The 20,431-nt window shown below is 31.1% G+C and overlaps 1 protein-coding gene across 2 annotated transcripts in view; it reads left to right on the top strand.

The window, feature by feature from the left end:
* The first annotated feature begins 13,023 nt into the window (after nt 1-13,023).
* The window catches only part of LOC116776442 (synaptotagmin-7), a 468,926-nt gene continuing 461,518 nt past the window's right edge, over nt 13,024-20,431 (top strand). For both annotated transcript variants that reach the window (XM_061525674.1, XM_061525673.1), the window contains exon 1: nt 13,024-13,116. The gene's annotated coding sequence lies outside the window, so the exon portion shown is untranslated. The remainder of the gene's footprint in view (nt 13,117-20,431) is intronic.

The following is a 20,431-nucleotide window of genomic DNA, read 5'->3' as shown; positions in this document are numbered from 1 at the left end:
ACACAATGGGATTAAGTTTCAATAAAATCTCAAAAGGAGTTTTAGTCAAAATTTCAGGCAGAATAAGGCAAATACCTCACCATCAAAGAAAGCAGAACACACATCGGGAGTCCATTCTCACTTCCACGGGACCATATATTCCGCAGCTGCTCGAGTCGATTTGCCGTATGAGCCAGCTAACATCTGCAGCTCATATCGGCAGTGTGATAGTGTCTTCATAACCCGGTATGGTCCCCGCATACATGAGTCCAGCTTCCTTGTTGACTGAGCCACCTTGCTAACAAAAACTAAGGAATTTAGTTCAAAAGAGTGAGCTGTTTACGTCTCTAGTTAGCATAGGCATCTTGACGAGTTTAGTTGGCACGAAGGAGTTTAGATGCCCTCTGACGACTCATTTGACGAAGGACTTCTCGATTACCACTTGAGTCTTCAACAGTAACGTCTCGTATCAAACTACGTATGAGCGGTGTGGCAGCTTCAGCACCTATAAGCAGGTTTAAAGCAGAATATTGAGTTGTCTTGCGTTTTGTTATGTTTAGGATCAGCTGTAACCTCAACAAAACAGCTGGCCAAGTCCTTGACCCAATTAATAAAATCAGTGCTTTGAAACATTGAAACATGCGTCCCCGATCAGTGACAATTAATTTTGGAGTTCCAAAGAGAGACACCATGGTAGTGAAGTGTTGCTTTAGTTCGTCAGTGTCTTGTCGGAACATGGGATACAATAAACAAAATTTTGAAAACGCGTCTATAATAATAAGTACATGACGGTGACCGTCAGTTTCTGGTAGGGGGCCCAAGGTGTCCATATGGACTGCCTCAAATGCTACGTCTGGTTTTCTCCCATGAATGAATGAGCCGTGAAAGAGCACGAGCTACCTTTTTATGAGAAAGGCAAACCAAACAATGGGAAATGTATTTTTTTTTCTTTGCAAATGTTCTCAACCCTGGGAACTAAAAGTGTTTTGTTATCAAGTCTACAGTTTTATCAACCCCTTGATGATCATGTTCGTCGTGAAAATACACATAAGACAGTCTATGGCCTTTTGGAATATAACAACAAAAATTAGGATTTTCACCAATAGGTGAGAGCTTGACTTAAAGGATGTCATAACGACTGAGGTTTAACTGCCCATTCACCAGTTTTTGTTTTAGAGAGTGAGTTTTCTCGTCAGAAGCCTGAGCAACTTGCGCCCAATTTAGCGGTCTTTTAATGGTACATAAGTTAACCGGATTGCGGCTAAGATAATCTGCATGGGACAAAAAACAACCTTTTCTATATTCCAGGTTAGAATCGAATTCTTGGAGGTATACCCACCACCGAGCCACCCTTGGCAACAAGTCTTTCTTACGTTGGGTAAGTTTTAACGCGTTACAGTCAGTAACCACGATGAAGTGTGCAACCACAAGATAATGCCTGAAATACTCTAATACCTTAATCACTGCCAGCGTCTTCAGTTCGTACGAGTGCTACTTCCTCTCAGCCCCCTGAGTGAGTCTACTACAATAAGGCAGTACTCGTTTACGATTTCCCTTATGCACTCTCATCATGACGACTCCGTAACCAATCGAGCTCGCATCTGTGTAGTATTTCTATTGGCAGCGTAAGATCATAAATGGCGAGTACTGGCTCACTTGTAAGACAATCTATGATGTAGTCACGAGCGGCCTGTTTTTCAGCACCTCAATGAAAGTTAATTTTTAGTAAGTGCCGCTATGCAAGCAGCCCTTTGGGCAAACCCAACTATATACCGCCTAAAATAGCTAGCTAACCCCAGAAATTGCCTTACTTGCTTAAGATTTTTTTTGTTCGGCTGAATCAATTAAGGCCCGCACTTTCTGACGACTTGGCCTATCCTGACCTTTACTAATCGTACGACCCAGGTATTCAATAGTGGTAGCTAAAAACGAGCATTCCTTTATTATTTGCTTTTCAAGCAAATCTGTTATTATGTCACGACCACGGATCGTTTCAGCGTGTGAGAGTTGATATGACCGATTATACACAGGAATGCTGGATTTAAGTTTAATTGACATGCTACCTATGTTTACGGTTGATGTAGCAGTTCCCGTAATCAAGTACCGAGAGAATTCATTAATTATCCTCTAAGTAACCCTCTCTAAATAGTTACCTACCAGAGGTGTATCAATTGTCATCGAAACATCAGACTGAACAATCATCACCATTAATTCATAAAATATGTGCATGATTCGAGCCTAGATAACTTAACGCCCTCACTATTTGATAAACTCCCTGATAACCGTTCGATTTTGGGTCTCTTACTACACAAAGCTTCTTTTTGCCCCAACTGCCCACAGAAAAAGCACCTGATATCACTCAGATTACGTTTACGTGAATACTCCAGAGATCGTCTATCTGTCGTAACGTTTCACAATTCCGAACGCGAGTATAGTTGTCTCGAAACACTAATTGTATTTGGTTTAACATAGATTGAAAAGAATTCGACTAAATCATTCGGAAATAGTTTAGCATTTGTCGCCGTAGCCCTAATATTTGGATCAATGACACTGCGAATAATTATAACCGAAATAAGCTCCTCATCGAGTCCTTGCACTATACGTAAGCAAAGTATCGACCGGCGTACATATTACGCGTACGTTGGATAGTGATCGGAATTCTTAGACATAACTTCAAACAATATTCCAGCAAAATCTGGTACTTCAGGACATAAGGGTTTGAATTCTTTCTTAGAATTGGTCCAACTACGGTAGCTAGACACCTATTCATTGAGCCAAGATTTCGCATCCCCTAACAAACAATTTCCTATTCGCGAAAGGCATTCTAAATCATTCCAATTGTTTAAAACTTTCGCGCAATCAACTTGTATGCACCAATCGTCAAAGTTGTGTAGATTTGGGTTAAAGTTCGAAATATAGTAATACCGAGATTTTTCAGCCGTACTAATTGATCTGATGCCACTAGCAATGCAATCGGTAACACTCGCCTGTACTAATTCCAACGGTATACCCGCGTCGCCTACTTGTCGTGATCGAGCGAGGTCTCGGATCCTGATGATGATAACATTCTGAATGGTAGCTTCACGTCAAGTCACATGCGTCGGAGAAACCAGATGCCCTATCGACGATAATTCACGCATTCTATAGGGTACACGACGATCGGAAACGCGAGATATATCGCGGACGCGCGTTGGTGTCTGCAACTGTCGTGATGACTGCCTATTACAAACGCTACCGGGCGTCAAACCTTTGTAACGCAATTCCTCATAGTCGTGTGAATTCACCGACGCGCGGTGCGGCATGGACGAAGCCCTTGTTTTCGCCTCTAACGTTTTAAGACGAGACATCATTGCCTCCATATCAAGTCTCAACATGTTATTCTCATCAAAGGATTACTCACGGGAACTATTACCCTGACTCTAGCTACGATCACGACGAGGATTACTATCAAGACCACTGCGGCTACAATTGCGTTCACGTTCAGACATTTTAGTAACAAAATAAAATAATTAAATAAGTATGATCGCTAGAAATTAACGTATCAACAAACAAACGCAATAAAAGCTTACTCACCGCTTAATCAAAGTAATTAACACAAATTAATATTCTCGATAATAACGTAACACGATATTTAAAATAACTCAGTGTCTAAAAAAAAGTTATAAAGAAATATTTAATAAAACACAAAAAAAAATAATGTGTGGGTAAATTGAAATAACAAGGCCTTACCAAACGGGGTTCTCAAGGTACGTATCGCACTTCTGATCTTAGAAACAAGGTAAGAATTGACTTTTTAAAAAATAACATTCGATACAATTCCACTACCTATTTATTAAATTTACACAAAAATAAAAACAATTCTAAATGATTAACTTTCAACTATCTTGATTCAAACTAATCGTTAAATGAAATCCGAATATAACACAATCGAAAGATTTAAACACACTTCTAAAATCTACTAACGACTAAACTATCACCAACGCGCGTTACGAACGAAGAAGAGCCCTGATGTCCTCTAACAACTGCTTATATGTCGTTTGAGTCTCTCCTACCCTCTCATATTACTACTATATATTTATATATATATATATATAAATATATGACACTTTAGTAGGTGACTACAAGCTCCAAACTGATGAGTTTTTATAACAGTGACCAAGTTAAGGAATATTGGAATAATGTGTATCAAAATATGTAATTAGCGAATGGTAGCGCCATCTCTTATCATTTTGTAGAAACTGTGTGTTGGTCTATGACAAAAAAAAAAAGAGGTTAGTCTGTTGCGAATAACGTGTTTCACTATAAATATTTCTATAATTTCTGTGCTCTATCACTGTATAAAGCAGTATTTGTATAATATTAAAAGTATTATTTGAAGAAAAAATATCAATGAACTAATCAATATTCAATATGACATACATATATAGGACACCATGGTTTTGGTGAAATGAAAAATATACTTTTTTAAAGTTGCGAGCACGGTTGAAGCCGCAATTTTAAATAAAACCCCAATTTGAGCGGACATTTCACACTACAGTGGAATTACGATCGAATTTCTCCGGCAATTTTAACTAGAGCGAGATTTTATTATGTCCTGTCATTCAAGCATAGTGTAATTTTGTGTGTCAAAATACATAATCGGGTGCAAAAGCTGGGAAAAAAACCTAGTTAAGGCTATCAAAAACAAAGTTATTTAATAAAGTGTATTTAAATTGATAGTCAGTCGTTTGTATCAAGCTTTATCAAACAGATTATATAGAGATATAGAAAGATGCGTACTAAAAGTAATATTATTAATAATTTAAAAGAATTTTCAACATATCTCTGTATATTTTGTTAATTAATATTTTAAATTTAGTAGCAATTTAAGGATAAAATAGATAAAAATGTACTCGTAAATAAACTGCAAGAAATGTAAAAAAAAAAACGGTATTTATTTCGACTGTTCAGTTAAAAGGCTATTTGATAATCATTGATTGAAATGATTCGAGCATTTGTTAATAGTTTCTGAACGGACGAACGTAGAGCCGAGGAAGATAAAGCGTTTTAAATTTCTTATTCTTTTAGGTTTTGAATTGATTTTGTCGAAGGTTTTATATTAATTTAATATAAATGAATTAGTCATATGAGTTATGAATGATTTATTACGTTAATTTTATTTTAATATTTGATATTAACAAAAGTGTATCTTTTTAAAACTCACTATATGTAATATACAGCAAAATTTCAATCGAAACGCATCTGTCTGAATGTCGTCGTATTTTATCTATTACGTACCCGACTTTGATCCGAAATTCAAGTTTTACTGTGACAAAGGGAATTTTAAATTTAAACTTTGAAGTGGAATAAATTTAGATCGCGGTAAAATGAAAAACCTAGCTGTTCTGTTACTGGTCGAATAGAAAAATTTGCATTGCCTTAAGTCTTCTCATTAAAAGAAGATGCCGTATTGAAGAGTTTTTTTTTTGTCAGAACTTAAACTATGTAATATAGAAATTGTGTAAGTTATAAAAACAAGGTTATTATTTAAATTTTATATATATTAAATTGATCATCTGTTTATGAATGAATTGTATATTACTCGAAACATTTTTGCCGCATGCGTGTTTATAATAATGTCCTACAAAATGGCTGAAGCCAGTTTCATAGTCTCCAAATACAAGTCCATACTTAAACGTTGCCATTACAAAACTACAATGGTTCAGTGTTAAGATTAATTATAATCAGTCATAAAGATAATTCTAAGGATTATATTATATTATAATTAGTTCGGCACAGATGGCGCCACTTGTAACTTGTAATAGTAATACCGTATGTGTAGGCGAGAATGAAAAATCAGACTCAGGCGCGTAACGCGTTACGTTACGAAACGGTTTACCCACCCATAGAATGTCATCACTTCAAAAGTTAATGTATCTTACCCCTTACCTTACACCGATATTATTTTTAATACACGTGTCTTATAAAAGTAATTTATAAAGTGAATTCTGGAATATCGTATGCTTACAGAGTGTAGAATGAAATAGTTATTCATATATCTATATATAATTACAACCAATTTCATGTTTCTTATTTAATTATACAACCTCCAGGACATCAGGATATCAATTTTTCACTACCAACATAAAAATTCATATATTTAATTCTTTCTTTGTTTATGCTCAATGAAAAATTCCAAGTTCATGTCTAAAATAATTCAATAGCATAAAATTGACGTAATAAAAGTCAGAGCATATGTAATTTTTTATAATTAAAACAAATATTCTAGTGAAATGAGATGTCCGCTTTATTTTTGACATGTATCTGTAATTGTGAAGAGTAGAGACGAGAACTTGTGTCTCATTAAGTAAAATCCGTATCAATTTTACGTACGGAATAAGTAAGATTTATGTAAGTAAAGTAAAGAGATCTGAAAATTACTTTATAACGTAAAATTTGGAAGCTACTTTTGTGTTTGCCTCTCGTTAAATCTTTTTTATAAAATTAAATATCCGACGCGAGTTCCATGTCTAAATATTGTGAGAGCAAATGTTTTGCACCGTCGAGTCTCGATTTATATATTAACAAGTATTTTTTCGTCTGTGCTATGTAATTTTATATTATCTTAATACAAGCTAAATTTAAAATTACATAAAATTGACATATTTGTGATGTTTATAAATAAAATTACATGTCTATGTTTTCAAAGCTTTTTTCTTGAGTTTTTGGTTCAAAAAATCTATAAATGATTTATGTATTAATACATTTTTGATGTTAATTATATCAAAAATTGACAAAAAAGACATACACATGGTAAGAATATTATTTGTTATCTTAAAGCTATCTGTAAATCGGCAAAACCACTAATTATGCACACTTTGGAATTTAAAAAGAAGAGGTCGCCCTGAGAGTAAGATCTGAATTCTTGAAACGAGAGTAAAAATTATTGTACACTGAAAAAACGATTGATATTTCACAAGAATGCCGTATCTCAAACGATGTTGGATTCCTGTAGGTAAATCAAGTTTATTAAACGCAAAATTTTAATAATAAATCTAATAATATTATATATAATATTTACTATATAATATAATATTAACTATATATATATATATATATATGTGTATATAAAAAAATAATTAAGGCGGAAGATTTAATTTGTATAGACAAGACAATGTACGTTAATGCATGTATTTATTTTATATCTATATATGTATTTTTTTGTTTTAGTCACATTCAGGCAGAACATTGGAAATACATCGGAGGCTAAGTTGTTCTTGAAAAATTTGTACTTTTTATATTTCTCGGTTCTTAATAATAGGAATTTGTACTGGCATACTGTTAAGGTATGATTAATCTAACCTTCTCCTGGCGAGAAGGAGCCTTGATAATACCATCCAGGTGTAATGAAGGAGTGATTTTTTTTTAATTTATTCAATTCTTATTTCCGAACGACTCATACCAAATTTAAAATTTTTTTCGACCTAAAAATTTCATAATATTTATATATAATGTTCTAGATTCTAGAATATTGTAGACGTACTTCCTGAATGGAACCCTCCTAGTTTCTATGGATTACAAGATTATCATCATTTGCATACAATTTGCAATTTTTGAGTTAAATCCGTTGGCTGGTGTAACACGATTATTACACCAGCCAGAGGATTTAACTAAATCATTGGATCTTACGGTATTTTTTGTGAATAAAATATGTCTAGTGTTATTTAGAACGAAATAAAATATTGTCTGTTATGTAAATATAATTGCATGATTATGGAAAAATTACCGCAATTAATGAAACTATCAGACTTTTAGTATGTAAGTAAAGTTTATTTTTACGTAATCGTCCAATTCAAAACCTTCCATATTTTAACTCCTAATGTAAATCTTTTGCCTTGCCCAGAGTGACATATCTTATATATAAAATTCTCGTGTCACAATGTTTGTTCCCGTACCCCTCCGAAACGGATTGACCGATTCTCATGTAATTTTGTCAGCATATTGAGTAGGTTTGAGAATCGGCCAACATTTATTTTTCATACCCCTCAGTGATAAGGGTTGTTCACCCTTAAACTTTTTTTTTTAATTTTTGAACAAAATTTTTTGTTTTTATCTTTTTATAATGTGGCATCAAAAAATACATACAACCCTAAATTTTTGCTTTTTTATCACCAACTTCTATTTTTTTATATGTACGAGTATGTACACACAATACGAGTGTATGTTTGTTGCAGTTAATATCTAAAATGGCTGAACCGCGTTTAACGGGACTTATTGGCAGGTAGCTGATGTAATAAAAAGTAACTAAGAATTTGTACTATCCCCGACGATAAATAAATATTATTATATATAATTTTTTTTTTTTTACAAGTTTAGAAAAAATATTAATCGTTGTAATATAAAATAAATATTTATCGTTGTTGTTGTAAATGCACACAGTTATTAATCTTCTTAAAGATTTTAATATAGATACAGATAAATTATAAATTACCGAATAATAAAGAAGAAAATTAAGTGTTTATTTAATATAAAATGCTAATTTCCTACATTTATATTTATAACCAAAACACTAAAAGTATAAGTAAGATAAAAAAATATATGTAAGTTTTGAATTAAATCCTAATTTGTTTATAGCATCTTAATTCTAGTTCGCAGACTTATCATCAATTATGAACAATAGACTATAATTTTTCATGGGACCTCCATCAGGTTGTATGACACCGTAAAAGTCCCGTCACTCAATCGATAGCTGATTAATGACAGAAATGTCACCACTCCATCAAATTAATGGAATCGCTAGCTTTTATTACAATAGAAAATGATGTAATAGTTTTTATTTTCATATTTTTAATCTGTGATTTGTTACGATCTATTAATCATAGTGTATAAGATTTTTACGTCCACTCATTTACATGAAATCAATTTTTTCGTATACTACGTATTTTATTATTTAATGTTAAAGATAGCTACGTTTCGGTTCCTTTATAGCGACCGTAATCACGGGCGGATTAGACCAAAATTCACGACTATATAACGAGAAAAATTTATAAAATAACCGCGTAGTAACCGAAAAACTTAGTTTCGTTAAATTTTTTAGTCATTTGTATTTATTTGAAAACTAAGTTTATCTTTTAACGTACATTTCTTGCTATCGTAACTTTCCATATGTCTATTTCAAGTTCCTCATAGAGGCTGAGTGGAGCATGTTTGTACACAGACGTTAAATCTCTTGCTCGGAATACAAACTTCTCGGGAAAGTTTGACAGGATCACTTAAAGTATTTCCTTTACCACATCAAAAATAATACTCCTTTATGTTTTTACTTATCAGAATTGAATTCATTATCTAACATTTACACGTGTGATCATTTAAATGAAAGCAAGGTTTTCCTGTACTGCGCGTTTTTTTTTTATTATTTTGTAACCACACAATCCCTAATTTCAATGGAGAAGATGGCTGGAATTTACTTAAAACCTCGGAACCCTTGATCAAATATATAAAATCACATGTCCGTGACTCCACTGCAAGATCTCGAGACACAATAAGCACATTTTACGTGCATCCAGAGCAGTGAGCGAGAGAATTACAAAAATCTTTGGTGGTAGACAAATAACAATACTAACTGACAGACACTTTCATCTCGTCGTTCAGTGATAACGGTTACTGCAAAAGTAACCGTATTTAATTTGATAAATAATAAAAAAAAACGCGTAGTATTCAAAAAGCTTAGTGCCATTCATAAAAAATATCTCTAGAATAGAACACGCTGTATGCGGAATGTCGTCAGATTTAATTATAATCTCTGGCTGAGGATTTAATCTGAAAATTGCGAATGATATGTTAATAAAATAATCACATATCTGTCAGAAACATTACCCACTCAGTGAGATCGTTTCTGTGATTCTGTCGCTGCAATTAAGGTAATTAGTTCGGATGCCTGAGAGCAAGTGGTGCTAAAAAGCTATGTTATAGTCTTAACAAAGCTTCGTACAGCCTTGTTTCTTTCGCTAGTTTTTGTCCGTGGTTTCGTTTTCATTATCTGTATCAGGAATTTTAAGTGTACTTTATTTTATTCTATCTTGCTAAGCTTTGACAAACAAAGTCTTATCAAAATTGGTCCATCATTACGTAATAGACATATGTATGTATATACAAACTTCGTTTTAAAGACTGTCAAAAAATGACTTCTAAAGTTCGGTTCCAAATACGATATTCACATATGTTTTAAACTTAAATAAGATTTCTAATAATATATGCCTCAGTGTTAAAGTGGTTGAAAATCGTTCTTTTCAACAAATAACTAGTTTTGTAAGAACGTCTTAAGTGATAACGTTAAATTTAATATCAATTCTGTCTTCAAAGTTGTATCTCTCACCCGGTTTCCTTTGTGGTGTTAATTCAAAAGTTTCTTAACTTACGGTTGAAACAATTGGAAGACTGTAATCGCAAAGTACTAATTGTAATATATATATATATATATAATTCTTATTATAACTTTGTTATAAAGTGAATGGAACTGAAACTTTTGCTACAGCTAGACTTAAAAGGAGTAATTCTCTTTCAACTACGTTATTCAGTATTTATTTCTATCTATAATTGTCATAAAGTCATTGAAGTCGTCGTGGTCTGGTGGTTAAAGGCCCGCCTCTTATACGTGAGGGCGCGGGTTCGAAACCTGGCAAGTACCAATATGATCTTTTCCGAATCATATGTACTTTCTAATAGTATTTAGACACGGTGAAGGAAAACATCGTAAGGAAACCTGGTCTTATAATTTCAAAATTATAAGATTGAAATCGCCAACCCGTCTTGAGCAAGCGTGGTGATTAATGCTCTAACCCTCTCCATGTGAGAAGAGGCCTTTGCTCAACAGTGGGGCTCTTATAGGCTGATGATGATGATATTATATATATATATATATATATATATATATATATATATATGTATATATATATATATATATATGTATATATATATATATGTATATATATGTATAAGAAAGTTGTGTTTGTTACACTTACACTATTTATAACTGGAGAACAGCTGTTGGGATATGGTTGAAAATTGATGGGGAGATGATAGCTTAGAACAAGGAGACAGACATAGGACGTTTAATTCTGTTCGATCGAACAAGAAAAAAAAAGACCTTATAAATTCCAATATCTGGTTATTTATGGCCTCTAGGGCGGAATACAGTTCGCCAGGGCAGTTATACATATAATACAAATGCCAAAATTAACGCGGACGAAGTCGCGAGAAAAAACTATTTTGTTATAGCTGGCGATCTTTAAATTATATTCTAGTTAAATACAAAGTCATAAACTATTTATAAAAACTCAGAGTATCTACAGCTATTTAATTTAATATATTATTAAGTCAATAATATTTAATGAGATCATTTTCATTTTGAAATATGTATTAATTTACATAAAGGGATAATTTTGTTTAAAAATAAAACTATTCATTTGAGTATTGAATAGTAATAAAAAAAACGAGTTACAAAATGTGAATGTCACTTTTCATCAAAAGATATCTTATATAAAGCAAGATAATATTAAATTAATAGGTCCTAAAAATTAAAGATAGATTTCTATACACAAGCCAATATTATTTAAAGAAAAAGGTTACACTCTGTAATAAGACGGTAAAAAGTTATTTTATTCAATCTCAAAATTGTTACAGAATTCTCATAAATAACCGCGTCCGCGTCTTAAGGTATCCGAAGTAAATGGTCCTGAAAACGGAATTTTATTTCACGTACCCATGTCTCGAATTGTGTGTCTAAGTTATATGAAGCGTGCAAAAATTATAAAACTTAAGCTATTTTACTTTGGTTAGTAAATAAAGTGTTTTCTTAGAAAATTGTAGGGACTGGCTTTGCACAATGCGGTATTCTGTGAGGTGTATAGTATAATTAAAACGTAATTTTATTTATTTATTACTAAACAAGCAGAACATTCCAAGAGTATTTAGACACTAACATACGGTGAAGGACATCGTGAGGAAACCTGGACTTATAATTTCAAACTTATAAGTTTGAAATCGCCATTCCACCTTGAGCAAGCGTGGTGATTAATGCTCTAACCCTCTCCATGTGAGAAGAGGCCTTGCTCAGCAGTGGGCTCCGATAGGCTGGTGATGATGATGAAGAAGAACTCTTGTAGAGAAACTAGTTGTAAAGATACAAAATTAGGTTACAACCAGTACGTTACATAATTTCAAACTAAACGTCGTCATTGTCATTCTAATAGCCCTCAAGATATTTTAGTGGTGGTTGTGTCGTCTAATCTTCGGTTTCTTAACTTATCTTACCTTATCTTGATATAACTTTCTTTTCTTATTTTTCGCCCTGACGTAATTTCCATTAAGTATAGTCCAATAGATCTCATCAAACTATTCACCCCTTACAATATTAGTTCCAAACGCTTTACTCGTATATTTTAAGGTCTAAGGTTTTAAGGTAAACAGTTTTTAATTTTTATTTTCAAAAAACTGAAAATTTTTGTACGTAAAAGGGAATTTTCCTACGAATATTAAAATTAGAGACTCCGGGACGGCCCCATGAATTCTGGAATCCTGTTAATTGGTAACGGCCAGTGATTAAAAATTAACAAGAGCTTTATGACGTACGTCGCCTGAAATTCTACGTCGGTTATACGGATAACATTTTTAAAAATAAAACTCCTTTTTTTTTAAATGAATTTGAATGTTAACTTTAAAATTATAATTTAACTAAAAAATTTTACGGTTACCTTAAAATATTTCAATACTATGAGCAACTATAAAATACGTGTTAGGTTAATAGAACAAAATTATTTTATTTTGAATTATTAAAACTATTAAAGGATAAGGATAAAAATATCTTTATAAAACATATAGTCTATTCGATCTTTAATTATATATATCTTTAATTATCTTTAATTATTCCTGTAATAAATTAATAACATATGCAACGCTACATTTTAAAACATTGATGAAACATCCCTAAAAAATTTTGGACATAGGGAAGCTTTGAAGGCTTCGAAGGCTGCAGTTAGTCCTGAAAGCGTCAGTTTGCGCCCGGAGGCTGTGTTAGCCAGTCGCCTGTGTTGTTTAAAAAAGTTAACAACTGTGTTTGTGCTGTGCTTGTGGTCTGGGATGTTTTGTGCAGTTTAAAAGGTATTTTATATTATTATATTTAAATGAATTTTCCATGTATATTTTTTTTTATTTAAAATTTTACATTTTACGTTGATGTTTCCAAAGTTTATGTTAAGAATGTTTAAGGATTGTTTATATCGTTGAAGTTTACGAGTTTTTATAGCTCGTATGGACTATATATTAAAATATATTTACTTATATAATAGCTCTGTAATTAATATATGTATATTAATATTATTTAAATTAATGACTTTTCATAATATATATAGTGATATGATCATAGTGCTGTCACCCATATTAAAAAGCCAGTGGAAATTCGTACAGTCATTAAATAATCTTTATGTAGACAATTGAAAATGTTTGTATTCGTTACGTAGATTGTGAGTGGAAATTTTGTTGGAATATATATGCGTTATAAACATACATACATACATGTAATATGTAACCTAAAGGTTAAATGATTGCCTCAAAAAAATATTAACCTTTCCAAAGATATTTAACCTATTCGCTCTAAGCCGTTAAGCGTCCCTTTATACGGGACTTTTATTTAAATAGCCATGTAGGATGGATAGCGTATTTGTAAGAAGGCTTTACCTGTACTAAAAAGGACCTATTATTTTTATGTATCAATAACATTTGGACTTAATAATTTTAATACTTATTTGACTGCTTGTTATAAATTTAGTTTTTGAATTAACGTATGTTTACTGATTATATTTATACATAGTACGAAGTAATTTTTTCTCCCGAAACAATTTAGGTTCCTTTGTCTGTGTATGTTTAAGACAAAAGTATTGGAGATACAGAAATAAGACTTGAATAATGGTAAAAAAATATCAAGAAAGTGACAAGTATTTTTTACTTGAATAAAAACTTAGTTAAAAGTTGTTATTAATATTATAATATTACGTAATTTTTATTAAATATGATTATAATATATATTATAATGTGGAAAATTTAAATGAAACTAATATTTTTCGGATAAACTACGCGGATTACTTTTATTTAAAAAACTACATAATCCCGTGATCACGGTTGCTGAAAAGTAACCGAAACATCGGGATTATGTAGTTTTTTAAAATAATAAAAATCCGCGTACTTTATCCGAAAAATATTAGTTTCATTTAAACGAATAAAACTCGCGAAAATCTTAGATATCATTATGTGGAAAATTTGTTCACACATTAATAGCTTCGTGTGTCAAATTTTTTTTTTTATAATGACGTGAAATTCGACAGAATTCATAATATTTTGTATAGCCGAAGGGGATTGTGGAATTTTTTAATATTAAGAACAATGGCGTAAGTTTATAACGATCCGTAGTCTGTACAGTTACTTGAAAATTTACTTAATGTCCTTAGTCAAAGTTACAGAACTAGAACGCGGGAGCTTTATTCAATATACGGAACCATTAAAAGTCGTTAGCTTGAAGTGATCGGGTTATTTCGTCTTCTAGAAAACTTTGTGACAATAGAGGAATGAAAATTATATTGAATTTAGCATTAAGTGTATTATTTATATTGTCTAAATATATTTTTGATTTTTATTCAAGCAATTCAAGAACTCTAGTATATACAGCGTGTGTTAATTTTTGTCTCTTTTGCGAGCGTCTATTTATTCTGTATTTATTACATCAGCAGGATCAAAAGTAACTTCTGGAAAAATCTGTCCTTTGCAGCGTTATTTCCACGTGTATTGATCCACTTAAGTTAATACACCTGGAAATAAAAGCTATTTAGATCTATATTACGAAGTAACCCATTGACCTGTGAATTTTATAGCTAATAGCGTAGTACATGGGATAGTTTACCCTCGGAGACAGTTATGGTGCGTGTCGGCAATTTAATGTATGGAATATAAGCACTCGCGTGACAGCCTAATACGTTACCAATGCTGTTATATGTAGAATTATTGTTACATGTTTGTGTTTGAAATTTCAAAACGTATTTGATTTTAAATAAATAATGTCAAGTCGTCCTTACCGCTTTGCATTTTGAAATATCTTATTGTAAATCGTTTAAAGCGATGTCGCGACAAATCGTTAGAAAATAATATCAAATTATTCGTTATCGTTACATACTAATAAAAAATATACTATCTTTGGTGCATATTGAAGTGGTTCTCATTTAGTAAAAAGTGAAATGAGTAGTTTTTAAAGAGACATGTTTAAGTACGTACTTTAATAAAATTCTGTTTACTAGTAACATATACAATACTTTCCACATTAATTTTTGGATGAACTAAATATCAGAAAAGTTGGCTTAAATTATTAGCGTATGTGCTAGCATTAGTAATTAGATTTCCCAGCTATTATGTTAAAAGCACGTCCACGTTTTAAATAAAATTTACTCCATTGCTAATTCAATATCCTTTCTCATTAAGATTTTAAGAATTTCTGTCTAAATCTATCAGTATTAACAGATTTTTAAGGGAAAAAAAAACAGATTTTCTGTAATTACGTTATTAAAATAAAACAAAAAACATTTATAAGCAACAAAAGTACATATATACATTAATTTCAATGTAAATAGTAATATCGGTAATTAATATTGCCTTATATATACTGCGGATGACTTCATGATTTGCCAACATTGTGTACATTGAAATTGTTATCAGTATTCGTCCGTATTGATCGAAAGTTATTGAGGACATTGACTTACGTACAACTTTTACATCATAGTGACACTATTAAAAATTTCCAACTAAATAACACACATTATTTAAGGCTTCAAACTATAGTTATATAATTATTAACTGTTATTTATATTCGATCAGTAGTTAATTTGATAATCTCTCAGATGTAGGTTAAAAATAAGGTTTTTAAACTTTTTTTTTTTTTTTTAATTATGGCTTCATTCGCACTGGAATCGTGAAGAATATGCCAATGTTAACGTTTTTATTTGTTGGACGATTTTTAATTTTGGGTACTGTGTGGAGAAATTCGAATGGGATATAGATGTTTAGTCTTTTATACTTAAATATCAAATTTAATTAAAAAGTATTTATCAGTTTTTACGTTGCTTAATAACTAAGTCTCTCTCTCCTCGGAATTTATTATTCCCATCTTGTGGTGGTTTCTGCCCTCTTTATCTTCTTTATCCACTTCACTCTATCAGACACTTCGCGTTCGGAGACTTAGCAGGAAATCATGTGTTTTTTTATCACATATGTCCACCTTGCTTTCGGTTGTCCTCTAGATCTGAACCCTGGGATGTTCAGACACTAACTATATTATAAAAATGACAATGTTTAAGTTATAATAGATCTTCAAACTGACATTGTCAGAATAGTCCAAGATTCGAGTGCGAATGATGCCATAGCATAAATTAAAAAAAAAAGATGTTTGAAAATGTTCAGCTTGCGCTGTATTGCAATATGTTGATTAAAAATAAAGTTATATTAAAAATATTTTATCTGTGTAAATAATAAAGATATTTTAAAGCCCGACCTGTGATGTAATGTTTACCAAGGACGCTGGATTTTCCATATTTGAATGAACTTTTTTTACGTTTCATTACTCTTTAGATACTTTATTTTATTTAATAACTAACTTTAAATTTATTAATTTATTTTGATTCGAGTGATTATTTTTATGATATATATACATTAGATATATTGATCGGTCATTATATACGAAAAAAAAAACAAGAATCGGGTTATTTAAAACTATAGTGTTAAAAAATTTATGATAATCGCTTAGAAGTAAACAATTTTTTTATTTTAATGTATCTTGGTTGCGAGGAAATTACGGCTCAATTAATTATGTGACCAACATTCATATCAGCGTGATCCACCTATTGATATATATTTTGATAAAAATCTTCATTATGTACGCTGATAATCGATACTATTAAAAATCAAACATTTATGTACAAACAAGAAACATTATTGAATATTTTAAATGACTGATCGTTGAGAGTTTTGTCCAAATCAAGTTGAATTGAAGTCTCAGTGAACTATTGGCAAATGAAAGTTACATCATTTCAGACACAGCAATCCTTTGTATTAAATATTCTTTCATATAACAATTTTCCTTCCGATGTTTTATTTAAATAATAATCTACGTTCCAATTTAAATTTATATAAGCAGAGGATCGTCTCGGGGTATCTAAATATAGCCTTCAAACGATCAGTGAACTGGAAAAGTTGTTTGCACAACTACAACGATAGATGTTTAGGTTAATACAAAATTTAAGACTCACATCGAATGTTGGTTACTTAGTCACGAGGATATAGCCTTTAGCACCGATTTAAAAATATATCTTTGATTAAATGTTACCTTTGGAGATATTTTTAAATCACTTGATGATTCATTGACAAAAATATGGTCAATAAAATACAGTTATTAAATTAGTTTTTGAGAAAATATATTTAGAATATAATTTTGAAATTTTCAAAGTCTTTCGTGATATTTGAAGTGCAACTTCCAACGCCACTTTCAACAAGGTTGCGTTAAAGGTTTAACGCTAATGGAGAGGAGAAAAGAAAGAGACAGAGCGAGAGTAAACGGGTGGGTCGATTGTGAATTAAACAAATATGAGTTCATTTTAATACAATTCTAAATTTTCCTATTTTCATTTCCACATTACCAAATTTCACTTCTTCGTTTTCTCAATATTTATTGATTGTTTGTTAGATTTTAAATCGGTGTTTAATCTGTAAGAAATTTCCATTTAATATGTCATGTAGTTCCTAACTTTGCTTATGATTTCTCTCTAGTATGCAAGGATTTTGATTTAATATAGGCAAATATTAATTCTACTATGGAATTCTTGTTGAACTACTACGTTAACCCATTCTTTAGTTTAGTTACGTTACAAGTTTGTTTCGACTTAAAATCTTTTACAACGGCTCATATAAAAGCTTGGTTAAAATATTATATTTTCTAATAATGCGGTAAAATTTCTTTATATAGTTTAAATTAAACTTAAATTAATTATTTAAATTTAAGACTAGGTTTTATCCGACTTTGGCTGTTTACGCTGGACTTTTCGAAAAGGAATGTCCTGTTTATCATTCCTTAATTACATCTGCGTACAAAACAAAGTTATATAAAATTATAACACAGTTTTTATGTATGAAACATGCATAGATTCGAAATCCCTATCATAATATTTGATAAGTTGAGATTTTTAGTTAAAATTACCTAATATTTTACAACAATGTATATTACGAAAGATGTTTTAAACTAAACTTATATACTGGACGAAACTTTAAAATTAATAATTCCTTTGAAGTAGAAAATAAATGAAAAAAAAATTCCGACCATAAAAAACATGCTACTTTGTAATTAGAATTGAAGTTAGTGCTCATTTTTGCATGCACACTGATACAAGTGCGACACATTAGTTCTTTATTGAAAAATACATTTTTTCAAAGGAATTTCGCCTTTACAGCTTGGTTTGAAAATGTTATGTTGGTAATATTGCATGTCACTCGCAGTACATTTTCCTCCGCATATATATATATTTTCTTTATTTATAAATTGTTACGTGCACATTGATACACTCGTATAAAGCAAATATTAACTTCCAAACGGTTCTTTGGAACTAAAGATATGGCCAAAATAATATGATTCTTATATATTTGTATTTCTTTGAGTTCGTTAGCTTTTGAATGATAAAAACACACATTCGTATATCAATAATCATGCGTCATTTTGTTTCTCGTTTTTAATATATGTATATATCTGCTAGAGGCTATAGGATTGTTTTTCTTCATAATACCTAACACACACACACACACACACACACACACACACACACACACACATTAAAGCCTTTCTTATTTATAATTATTTATTAGTAGCTAATTTAAAAACGGAACCAATGTGTTTTGTTATTTTATTTTTAATAAAAACACAATATTAGACCTCTGTTATCTACTGCCGATATGATAAAGATAAGGCTACTTCATTAACTAAGTGCATGAAGGTTTTATACCTGTAGGTATATTCGTACGTGATTCCTCCTGCTTTTTACCCTCCTTTCCTTTAACATCGAGATAAGGGATGTGAAAGATAATTTGATTTCCCTCGATATATAAAGATAATATCGTAATATTATCTTTATTAAACGACTTTGTCTTTATTGTCTTGTACTTTTAAATGCTAATTGTAAATAATACTTAAACAACTATATCATGATGTAAATATTAATGAAATAATGAAGGAATACTTGTGACATTTCAATAATATGTTTGTTAGTATCATCTATAAGGCTTTGTTGTTTGGATTTAAGATGTAGGTATAGCAAAGGAATTGTTATTTTGTATACAGTATCCGTAATTTTCTATGATTTTTTTATATTCTGACGATTCTTTGTCTATAAATCATAGTCACCTAAGGATTGGCAGGCAATAACTCATAAACGCTACTTATTTTGATAGAAATAGTTCGGAATCAGTCTATTTGATTTTCTTATTTACTGTACTAAAATATGCGTTAGATAGGGACACCTTAAATCTACACCTGGGTCGCAAATCCCAGGCACTGTTGAAGCTCCTCTCCCTGCAACGATGGACCCGGCATCCGTAGGGTGAATCCATGGAATGATGAGAAGTTTAGTCTCATCTTCCAATATAGATATGCTTTAGGCTCTAATATGATATATATATTATAATTGCATTATCATTAACATCCGGGGGATATTTCTTTTTTGATTGTGTGAACCCTTACCATTTATGAGTCAGTTTTTGCTAATGGTGTAGTATGACGTATAAACGCAACTACTTTTTTAGACTAGACAAAGTGATATATCTGCTGGCAAGTACTGTAGCTGGTAGTGTCTACTCTGGTGGTCTTATTAGTTCATGACCTTTCATGACCTTCCATCAATATTTATAGTAACGAGCACCTAATAAAATTTAAGAGATGGCATACATTAAACGAACTTTCTAGAGGAATAGACGTCATTGTAACTATTTTTCTAGTGAGAAAGGCATATCAGGATTGGGTATTTAACTCACAATATGTATAAAACTACGTCCCTTTCAATTCACATAGGAAAATTATCTACGAGGATTCACTCCATGACAAAAAGACTATAACTTTTGACTATTGGCTAATTTTTGAGACACTTAAAAGCAATCGTGTTTTGCTTAGTGAAATTTAAATTAAAGAATATAATAATAGCAATATAAAGTTATTAATTATTTACGTTTATTTGCGTTTATAATCCTTTTAGCTCGTAAAGCTTGAGATCAAAGGTATTATAGAAGTTAATAGATTTAAATGAAGTGATTTATATTTCATCTTTCCATTTTAAATTATTTTTTAATGTATAATAAATGAGATTATCTGTTCATTTAAGTTTATAATAAAAGGTATGTCATA

This window comes from Danaus plexippus, chromosome 30 (genome assembly GCF_018135715.1).
Source record: "Danaus plexippus chromosome 30, MEX_DaPlex, whole genome shotgun sequence".
Taxonomy (NCBI): Eukaryota; Metazoa; Arthropoda; class Insecta; order Lepidoptera; family Nymphalidae; genus Danaus; species Danaus plexippus.
This window is presented reverse-complemented; position numbering and strand designations above follow the sequence as displayed.